The following is a 9,249-nucleotide window of genomic DNA, read 5'->3' on the forward strand; positions in this document are numbered from 1 at the left end:
GGGGACAGGCAAATGCATCATCTACTTTCAATAAAGAACTGTCCCTTCCAGGAAAACAAAACAAAACACTGAATTCCATTGCTATCCTGTCGATTACAGGGAAACTGTGTGCAATTATTTAATTGTGGTAAATATTTCCTTATGTCATCATGATTGTGCATGATGCAAAATATTCATTAGGATACCTCTAATGATTAATTTCGTTGAAAATGTATTTTTAAGATTTTCATTTCCTAAGAAAATTAACATACTTTTTTTTGGTGTAGAATAGTTCTCTTGAGTCTATAGATTTAGGTTCTATGCGATGACTTATGCTACAGCTAATGCCAGAAATCTATTTTAGTTGATGGAAGGTTTTCTCATGTCTCTTTTTTAAATAAACCTAATCCTTTTTTCACAATTAATAGTGCTCATTGCTGATTTCAGAATAATACATTTTGAAATATGAAAACGTTTCCTTTTACCCCATACAAACATGGCTCCTATTACTTAGAAGCTTATATATTTATTTTTATATCTGCAAAATATTTTCAATATGTAGTTTTGCTTATATTGGTTAGCATGTTACGGTTTGGCTAAACATGTGAAAAGAATGTGAATGAACAAGGCAGATAGGCAGAAAAATGACTCAGTCTTGCTTCTTTCTCCAATTGGAAAATCATCTCCTGAAGTAGAGCAGCTTTGTTTGGTGTTATATTTTCATAAAGGTGATTTATGTATCTTCCAAGGTCATTTAAAATATCTGATGAAGACTTTGTTATTTTTCAGTATCCCATCTCCTTCTTGCTCATAGTGTTTCATGGTCTTGTAAAAGGTCCTAAACAAACAAACAAAAAAAACCCCGTTGCCGATTTTGACTCATAGGGATCCTATAGAACAGAGTAGAATTGCCCCATAGGGTTTTTCTTTCAGGAAGTGAACGCTGCATTCATTTCATGCAACAATAGAAATGGAAATCTTTGCCAGAGGTTCCATTTTATTCTGAAAATTGTATTTATGACTATGATAGACTTCCCCGTGCCACATTCTTTGCTATACATCTGTATGTAGTATTTTGTTTTTATTAAGGAATTTTGTTATGCTGCTCAATCTTTTAGTGAATGACACTCTGACATCACCCATGATATAAAGAGTGCTCATGATGTCATCTTCTTGTGTCTCTATGAAAGCCCAATGAACTTCCACTACAAATAGCATGCATCTTGTCACTGTATCAGGGAATTTTTGAATCTCACCTCTTAGTGTTCATCACTGGGTGGCAGTATTCGGCTTCTGCCAGTATCCCCATCTGCATATGCTCATATAATAGACATTTCCAAAGTTATCTGAGCACTAGGATTATGGCTTTCTAGTGCAAAAGCTGTACAAAAAAAAAAGAAGATAAAAGAAGAATTGATACATTTGAATTGTGGTATTAGCAAAAGATATTTAACATACCATGGACTGCCCAAAGATTGCAATGAATTAACTGACTTTGAGTACTAACGTGTCTAAATTTTATCTCACAGGACTGTGATAGTATCCTAAGTCAATCCTTGAAGAAAAATGTAAATATATATTCACTTCTTTCTGCATATAACATTACTCTAATTCTAAACGTTCGTTTGGAAGCAGAACAATATGGAAACTGCATTTAAATTTTGAAAGAGTAATGAACTGTTGTTGGTAATATGACAGATTCTAATGTTGTAAAAATTAAAGTCAAGTGATACTGCTCAAAAAACATACACATAAACGTAAAACTAACCTAAATTCATACACACATTTAAGATCAGGGTGTTTCAGTTAGGATGCTTTTGGTTGCAAATGACAAGAAAAAACTAAAACCTTTTTGAAGTGTAAGCATATTTATTAATTGGTCATCATAACTGTAAATATCAAGGTTATGGCAAGCTTCAGGGTTAGTTGATAAAGTGTATCAATTTTGTTTGAAGGACCCATGCATGCAAGTAAAATTTTAGCTCACTCAAAGTTAAGGTACCAGTTTGAAATCCTAGTCAAGTTGAGCCTTGGTCCAACTGAAAAAGAAGTGAATAAGTTAAGATGCGTCTTCTTAGATTGGGAGTTAAATCTTCATGTTGTGACTATTCATGAAAGCATTTGCTGATGGTGTTTGAGAAATAGATCATTATGGTTCCAGCTGATCTAGATTCAGGCTTAGATCAACAACATCTACTGCAGTCCAGAACTGAAGAACTGTGATTATCTGTCTTTTCAAGAACTGGATGGTAAATTTCAATAACTTACCTAGTCCCAATGTTCTCTGTCTCTGAACCATAGGGATTTATTAGCTATAGACCCTCTAGCAGTCAGAGTAAGGCCTTCCTCTGCTAGGAATATGGTTAGGCAAGAGAATCTGAGGCTTGTTCTCCCTTCATTTTGGGATAAATATCGTTCACTTTATCTAAAGACTTACTAATATAAAACTCATAATTTATTATTCACTTTATATTAATATTTGCTCTTCACATTACAGACATTTCTCATTACTTGGCTTTCTGCTACTTTTTCTTGGCAAGACCTGTCTTCTCCCTCTAGGGATTGTCTAGGGAAGAAAAGTGTCCAGGAGAGGTAACTTTATTTGAATTTGTTCCAAATATTCTAAGAAACTAATTTATAATGAACTTGCATTGTCTTTCATTTAAAACAGTGATGTTATAAAAAGCCACACACTATGTCTGCACATATAAATGGAATAATTATTTACTGATAGAATGACCCAGGAGATTTCCGAAAACTCAAATCCCTGTCCAGGCTGGAGATACTCTTTAATTGGCATCTAACCCTGCAGATGTTCTCCTGTTATATTTTCTGTTGATACGTACTCTCATTGCTTGTAGGAATTTATGGAAGGTCACAATTTTCTGGAGTGAGGTTGGAGAGGTATAGGGGCATTCTTTTATGAGGAAAGAAATTGTCTTTGGATATGCTTTTTGAACAACTGAATTGCTGAAAAGTTCTGCTTCTATTTGTGAGAAAGCTCTGTCATTGTCTTTTTGGGAAGTTAAATCACAGACTTTGCCTTGTTAGGTATAGATTTAATGACTAGGGATATAACTGTTACTCCAAATTCTGTTTGCTTCATGATAGTTAATTAAAAAGAGAAAATTTCAAATGACTAAACTGAGTGATTTTTCCTTTTTTTTAGTTTGAGTCACTAAATAACAGTCTTGGCCAGGCTGATTTCCATTAATTTGCCCAGTTTTTACAGTCATGCAAACAGGATTTTCATTGTTCTTCCAGAACATTTTCCCAACAGGTGAGAACGTTCAAATGTTTACTATTATTTTTAAATGTCTTAATGTTTTAGGCATCCCCATACACTTCTACAGTTATCCGAAAACAAAACAAAAAAATGATATGATGGGCAGCTTTTGTGGCAGTATGAAAAGTATAACCACTTGGAACTATTTCTAGATCCACTGATCACCCACACATTGCCATATTTTCTGTGACTGCAGATAAATAAATGCATGAGGTATCTACAATTACTCTCAATGAAAGAAGCCCTGATTTTCAGGACCAAGGACAAGAACCAAGAGGTGGTTTTTGAAACATCTGACAGAGGACACTCATTAAAAATTTACATGATGTATTGAAATATACCTAATTTCTTAAATACATTTCATTATATTAATTTTGATTTTGTAAAATTAAGCAAGAGAAACACAGAGATAAATTAGACCATACACAGTCTATTCTTCTTTAGTATTTTATCCTGATAGACATTTACTGTCCATTTGCCAGATAACAAAAGAAGCATGTTATGTACTACACGTAAGCCAATAGGTTTGTCATCTTGGTTCATAGGGTGTGTGGTATGTTAATAAAGATTTAAAATTAATTTATATGTATTTGAACTAAATAAAAAACCAAACCCATTACCATCGAGTCGAGTGGATTCCAACTTGTAAGGACCCCACAAAACAGAGTAGAGCTGCCCCATTGGGTTTCCAGGGAGCAGCTGGTGGATTCAAACTGCTAACATTTTGGTTAAGAGCCATGCTCTTCACCACTGTAACACCAAGGCTCTGTATTTAAACTAGGGTTTAAAACTGTGTATTATATCAAGTGTGTCAAGGTGTAAAGAAAAAATGCCTGTTACGTCTGGAAGTTTGATATGTGCTTTTAAGTGTGAATATTTTAAAATTATGACAACTTTACATACATATCTTTTTGTATATATACAAAATTATGACAACCATATTTATATATATCTTTTTATATATATATATATATATATATATATATATATATACAAAAATAAACTGGCAATCGGGAAGTACCTTGCCTACTGTCACTTAGAGAGACATAAAACCGTAATTGTTATGTACTGTAGAGGTTACTTTTGTTACTATGGTATTTTCATTTCTCTTTGTAAAAAGCCATGTTCTTATAAAAAGAAGTTAAATGATTTTTTTTTCTAGAAAGGTGTGAACTTAGTGGTTTAAGTTGAAAGCTTATTAATTCTTTTAGTTTTTATAGTATCAAATTTTTGAGGACTTAGACTATAGTGGATACTTTACACATTGATTTTCTTACATGTAAATAACTTAGCTGGCCAATAGAATATTTATTTCAGTGAAATTCAGCATTGATTATTACTAAGATTAAGTGCACTAGACCTTGCAGAAAATAAGTAGTTAAAAAAGATTTAGATATAAACTATCTTTACCACTATATTCTTCAACAGCTGTACCTTTATTAATCTACAGCTTCAAAAATGATAGAACTCTTGAATCACTTAGACATATAGCGTGCTCATGACAGCTGGTTTCTAAAAGAAAGCTCAAAATTCTTCTGCACATGTTCTTTTCTCTCAATCAAATCAAAATAAATGAGATCAGCTTGTCTAGATTTGAGGTTTAGTGATTCAATGATTTTCTGCAACAATAAACAGTCCTAAAAATAGTGTTTGAATCTACATATGTACTATTCTGTCTTGGGTTTGTCTTTAACCATAAGTGCTCGGGAATCTGAGGAATCAATGTTTTTTTGTTCCATTGAAATATCTTTTCTTTTTCTCCTTTTCCTTCCCTGTCTTTCTCTTTCCTTCTCTCCCCTCCTCTCCTCCCATCTTCTCTCTTCTCCTCTTTTACCTTTTCATCTCTTCTCCCCTTTCCCCTTCTTTTGCTTTCATTTCCTTTTCTTTTCTCACTCTTTATTTTCTAGGATGGGCTCTGTGTCTATTTGTAGTGGTTTCCCAAGAAGCCTCCAGAGTAAGTTCAGAAAGCCTCAGAGGTTGGCCTTCCAGCATTCTTTCACGAGAAGAAATCTTTCTGAAGATTTCGTAAGAATGCTATCCCCATTTAACACATTAATACCCCTATTATTGTGAATATTAATTTCTTAAATATAATTTCTCTGCTTCCTGATTTGATTCTTCTTTTCTTTCATTTTCTACTCTTTAGGCCTCCATCTGATGCACGGGTACAAGTTTTTCCTTTTTTTCTGCTTAACTATCATCAATTTACATACCATGATAGGTAGATATTATGACACGTATGCAGCAAAATAGATAATTCTTAAAATGCAGTTTTATTCTATGTCCAAAATTGTGTGTCTGTGAGTTATAGGTATATAATATTCTTTTTATAAGTAATACACTTATTACTAATGTGACTAAGATCCAGATGATTTGTTCTGATCAAATGTCCATAGAGAAACATTCAAGAACAATAATAAAAAGCTATGATTTTTTGATTCTTCATCAGGATACAGGGAGTGCGCTAGGCACTTTACATGTAAAAACACACACACAAAAACTTCAGAAATAGATACGATTGGTTTCCCCATTCACAAATTATGAAACTGAGGCACAAAGAGGTTTACGAATTTGCTCAGGGTCACCGGGATATTAATTGGTGAAGGGGAAATTCCTACACAGACAGTGTTGCTCTGTAGTGCACATTAGTCATCACTGTGCTGTGCTCTCTCCTCAAGGAAGCCCTGGGCTGTACAAAGGCGCACACTCAGTGGGAAACCTTACCCAATATTTGGCCACAGTAATGATCCAATTCCAACACTGGCTAGCATTTTTAAAGTAACATCAATGAGCTTGGAGATTGTCGTTTAATTAAAAATATACAAACAGAAGTACCCAGCAGAATAAAATAAGTTGGGGTTTCACTGACAGTATGAAAGACAATCGGTCAAAGAAGGATTCTAAGATCATCTATTTAATCCTTTATTTTCCAGTGAGTGAATTGAGACAGGCTTGTGACTAAATTTAGAAAATCACTAAAGCTCATGCTTTCTTACACTGAGTTTGGTCTTTTCCTTTGAGTATGTTTCTTTTTGGAATCTTGACATTGAAGTTCTTAATTGTGTCCACTATCAGTGCCTAAGAAGCATTATACATAAAACCCTGTTCCATTGTCCTCTACTTCTCTTTACAGTTTCTATTTTCTCCCCCATTACTGCCCAGATTACCCCCAATTGGTTTGAAAATACTGGCTGTTAATGTTCTAGTTGGTAACCGTTATGTGGCAGCTAACTTCAGTTAAAAATGTTTGCTTAAAATAGAGATCATATTGTAAGGGCACTCACCACAAATACTACCAAATCAAAGTACTGACTGTATGTCACTAGAGTATAGAAGTGTGTTGAGTTGTGGGACAAGCAAAGAGGAAATGGAAAGCATTGCGGATCCTTAAGACTATGCCCAAATAATTGCTACAGGGAATAATGTGCAAAAAATTTTATAGTAATCTGATACATTTCGAAGTCCAGGCTCTTCAAATTTAGTGAGAGATTCATAAAGAGTGAACAACCTTTGAGGCAGGAAGATCCAAACTTCTAATAGTGGAATATCATAATATTTAGTGAGATATTCCCGAAGAGGGGTTATTTTTGGTGATATATAGATCATATTGTAAAGGGACTCACAATAAAGATTACCAACTCTAAGTACTGATTCTATGTCAATTTAATTATCTTCGCCACCAGAGGATAAGTTTCTTGACAGCAGACATCTTTCCCCTCTTTGTCACGCAGACCTCTATATCAAGTACTGTCATGTTTTAAAAAAGAAATACTAAATGAATGAAAGACTGTTGGGCCTCTGACTTATTTATAGAAGATCCACTAAGATTTAGAGATAGAATTTGTCTACTGTAGGCACAATGCAGTTATCTGAGAAGAACTAGAATTGTTAAGGGTAGGCATATTTGAATCTTTGGAAGAGAATCTCAGTAGACATTTGTCAATGTTTCTTATGTATAAGCCACTGTAGAAGATAAATGGTGCAGAAGTGCTCCATGACCTAATGGACATACTCATAATTTCATGATTTCATTACAGGTTTGTTCTCCTGAGCTCCCATCTCTGAAACAGGTCTTACAGAAGAGTAAATGGGACACAGAAACAATGTAACAGAATTTGTCCTCCTAGGACTCACTCAGGATCCTGAGGGCCAAAAAGCATTATTTGTCATGTTTTTGCTCATCTACACTGTGACGATGGTGGGAAATGTGCTCATTGTCATGATCATTATTGTTAGCCCCTCCTTGGACTCCCTCATGTACTTCTTCCTTGCCTGTCCGTCACTAATAAAGAAAAAAAAATTTTTTTTTTCTTTATGGATGCTGTTTATTCCACTGACATTTCTCCCAAAATGATTGTAGACCTACTCTATGATAAAAAGACTATTTCCTTCCCAGCTTACATGGGCCAGCTCTTCATGGGACACTTATTTGTTGGTACTGAGGTCTTTCTTCTGGTGGCAATGGCCTATGACAGCTGTGTGGCCATCTGTAAGCCACTGCACTACTTGACCATGATGAATCGACAGGTTTGCATTCTGTTGCTGGTGGTGGCCTGGGTTGGAGGATTTTTGCACTCTTTGGTTCAACTTCTCTTTGTGTACAGCCTCCCATTCTGTGGCCCCAATGTCATTGATCACTTCAGCTGTGACATGTACCCGTTATTGGAACTTGGTTGCACCGACACCTATTTTATAGGCCTCACTGTTGTTACCAATGGTGGAGCCACCTGTATGGTAATTTTTATCCTTCTACTAATCTCCTATGGGGTCATCCTAAGCTCCCTGAAGACTTACAGTCAGGAAGGGAGGCGCAAAGCGCTGGTTACCTGCAGCTCCCACATCACAGTGGTTGTCCTCTTTTTTATCCCCTGTATTTTCTTGTATGTTAGACCTGTTTCCAACTTTCCTGTTGAGAAATCCATGACTGTGTTGTATACAGTTATCACTCCCATGTTGAATCCTCTGATATACACCTTGAGAAATTCTGAGATGAAAAAGGCTATGGAAAAAATCTTAAGTAAAAGGTTAACTACAGGTAGAGTAAAAATGTGTACCCACACTGAAAATATCATTGCTAATTCTAAAGCAAGAAATAGGCAATAAATGATCACAATGAACGATTAAGTCAATTCAATGGATTCTCTACGAATACTTCACTTTATTAATGTAAAGACATCCAAAATACAGAATAAATTACTCTTTGGGGTTAGAATTAAACTAATAGAGTTATTCTGGAGGCTAGATAAAGGGCATATATATTTTTAATATTATAAATAAAAATAGGAGGCTGAGCCAAGATGGCAGAATAGACAGGCACTTCCAGCGAGCCCTTTTTACAGCAAAGACCAGAAAAAGAAAGTGAAACAAGTATATTTGTGACAAGCTAGGAGCCCTGAGCTTCAAAGACAAGCTTAGAAAATGAACTGCTTATTAAACAAGGTCTTCACCTACCCACATCAGGGACCTAAGGACTCGTAGCTCCACTCAGGTCACCCAGCCACCCGTGACAGGGGTCCAAGGATAACTGGTACCTCCCAGTCCTTACAACCAAAAACTTTGGGTGCCCACATTCCATCTTCAGAGCCCACCCACTGCACACTCTAGGGAACAGGGATGCACTTTCCTCAGAGGCACTCGTGGGTTGGTTCTCAGCCCTCTACCTTGTTCAGAGTGTGACCCCCTCCTGCAATCAGATTCTGGTACATACACTAATCACCCTGCCCCTCTAAGGCTGTAGGACAGAGCCTGTACCAGATACTTGATGATCAGCTACCTGGAAACCTGAGCTGAATTCATACAAGAAAAGCGAATACATTCCTAGACTGATACACCTCATAACAGCTCTAGCCAACTGGGGACAGGACATCAGAACTCCAAAGGCAAAAATAACCAAGCTAACTCACTCAAGTAACCCATCTGGGTATATCAAAACAAAGCAAGAACCTACGACACAGTAAGCAAGCATAAACTAATACAATAACTTA

At 35.7% G+C, this 9,249-nt stretch overlaps 1 pseudogene; it reads left to right on the plus strand.

Annotated features, from left to right (window-relative positions):
- The first annotated feature begins 7,352 nt into the window (after positions 1–7,352).
- On the plus strand, positions 7,353–8,377 carry LOC135231823 (olfactory receptor 4A5-like; annotated as a pseudogene).
- The last annotated feature ends 872 nt before the right edge of the window (positions 8,378–9,249 follow it).

The sequence above is a fragment of the Loxodonta africana genome, chromosome 7, assembly GCF_030014295.1.
Source record: "Loxodonta africana isolate mLoxAfr1 chromosome 7, mLoxAfr1.hap2, whole genome shotgun sequence".
NCBI classification, from domain to species: domain Eukaryota; kingdom Metazoa; phylum Chordata; class Mammalia; order Proboscidea; family Elephantidae; genus Loxodonta; species Loxodonta africana.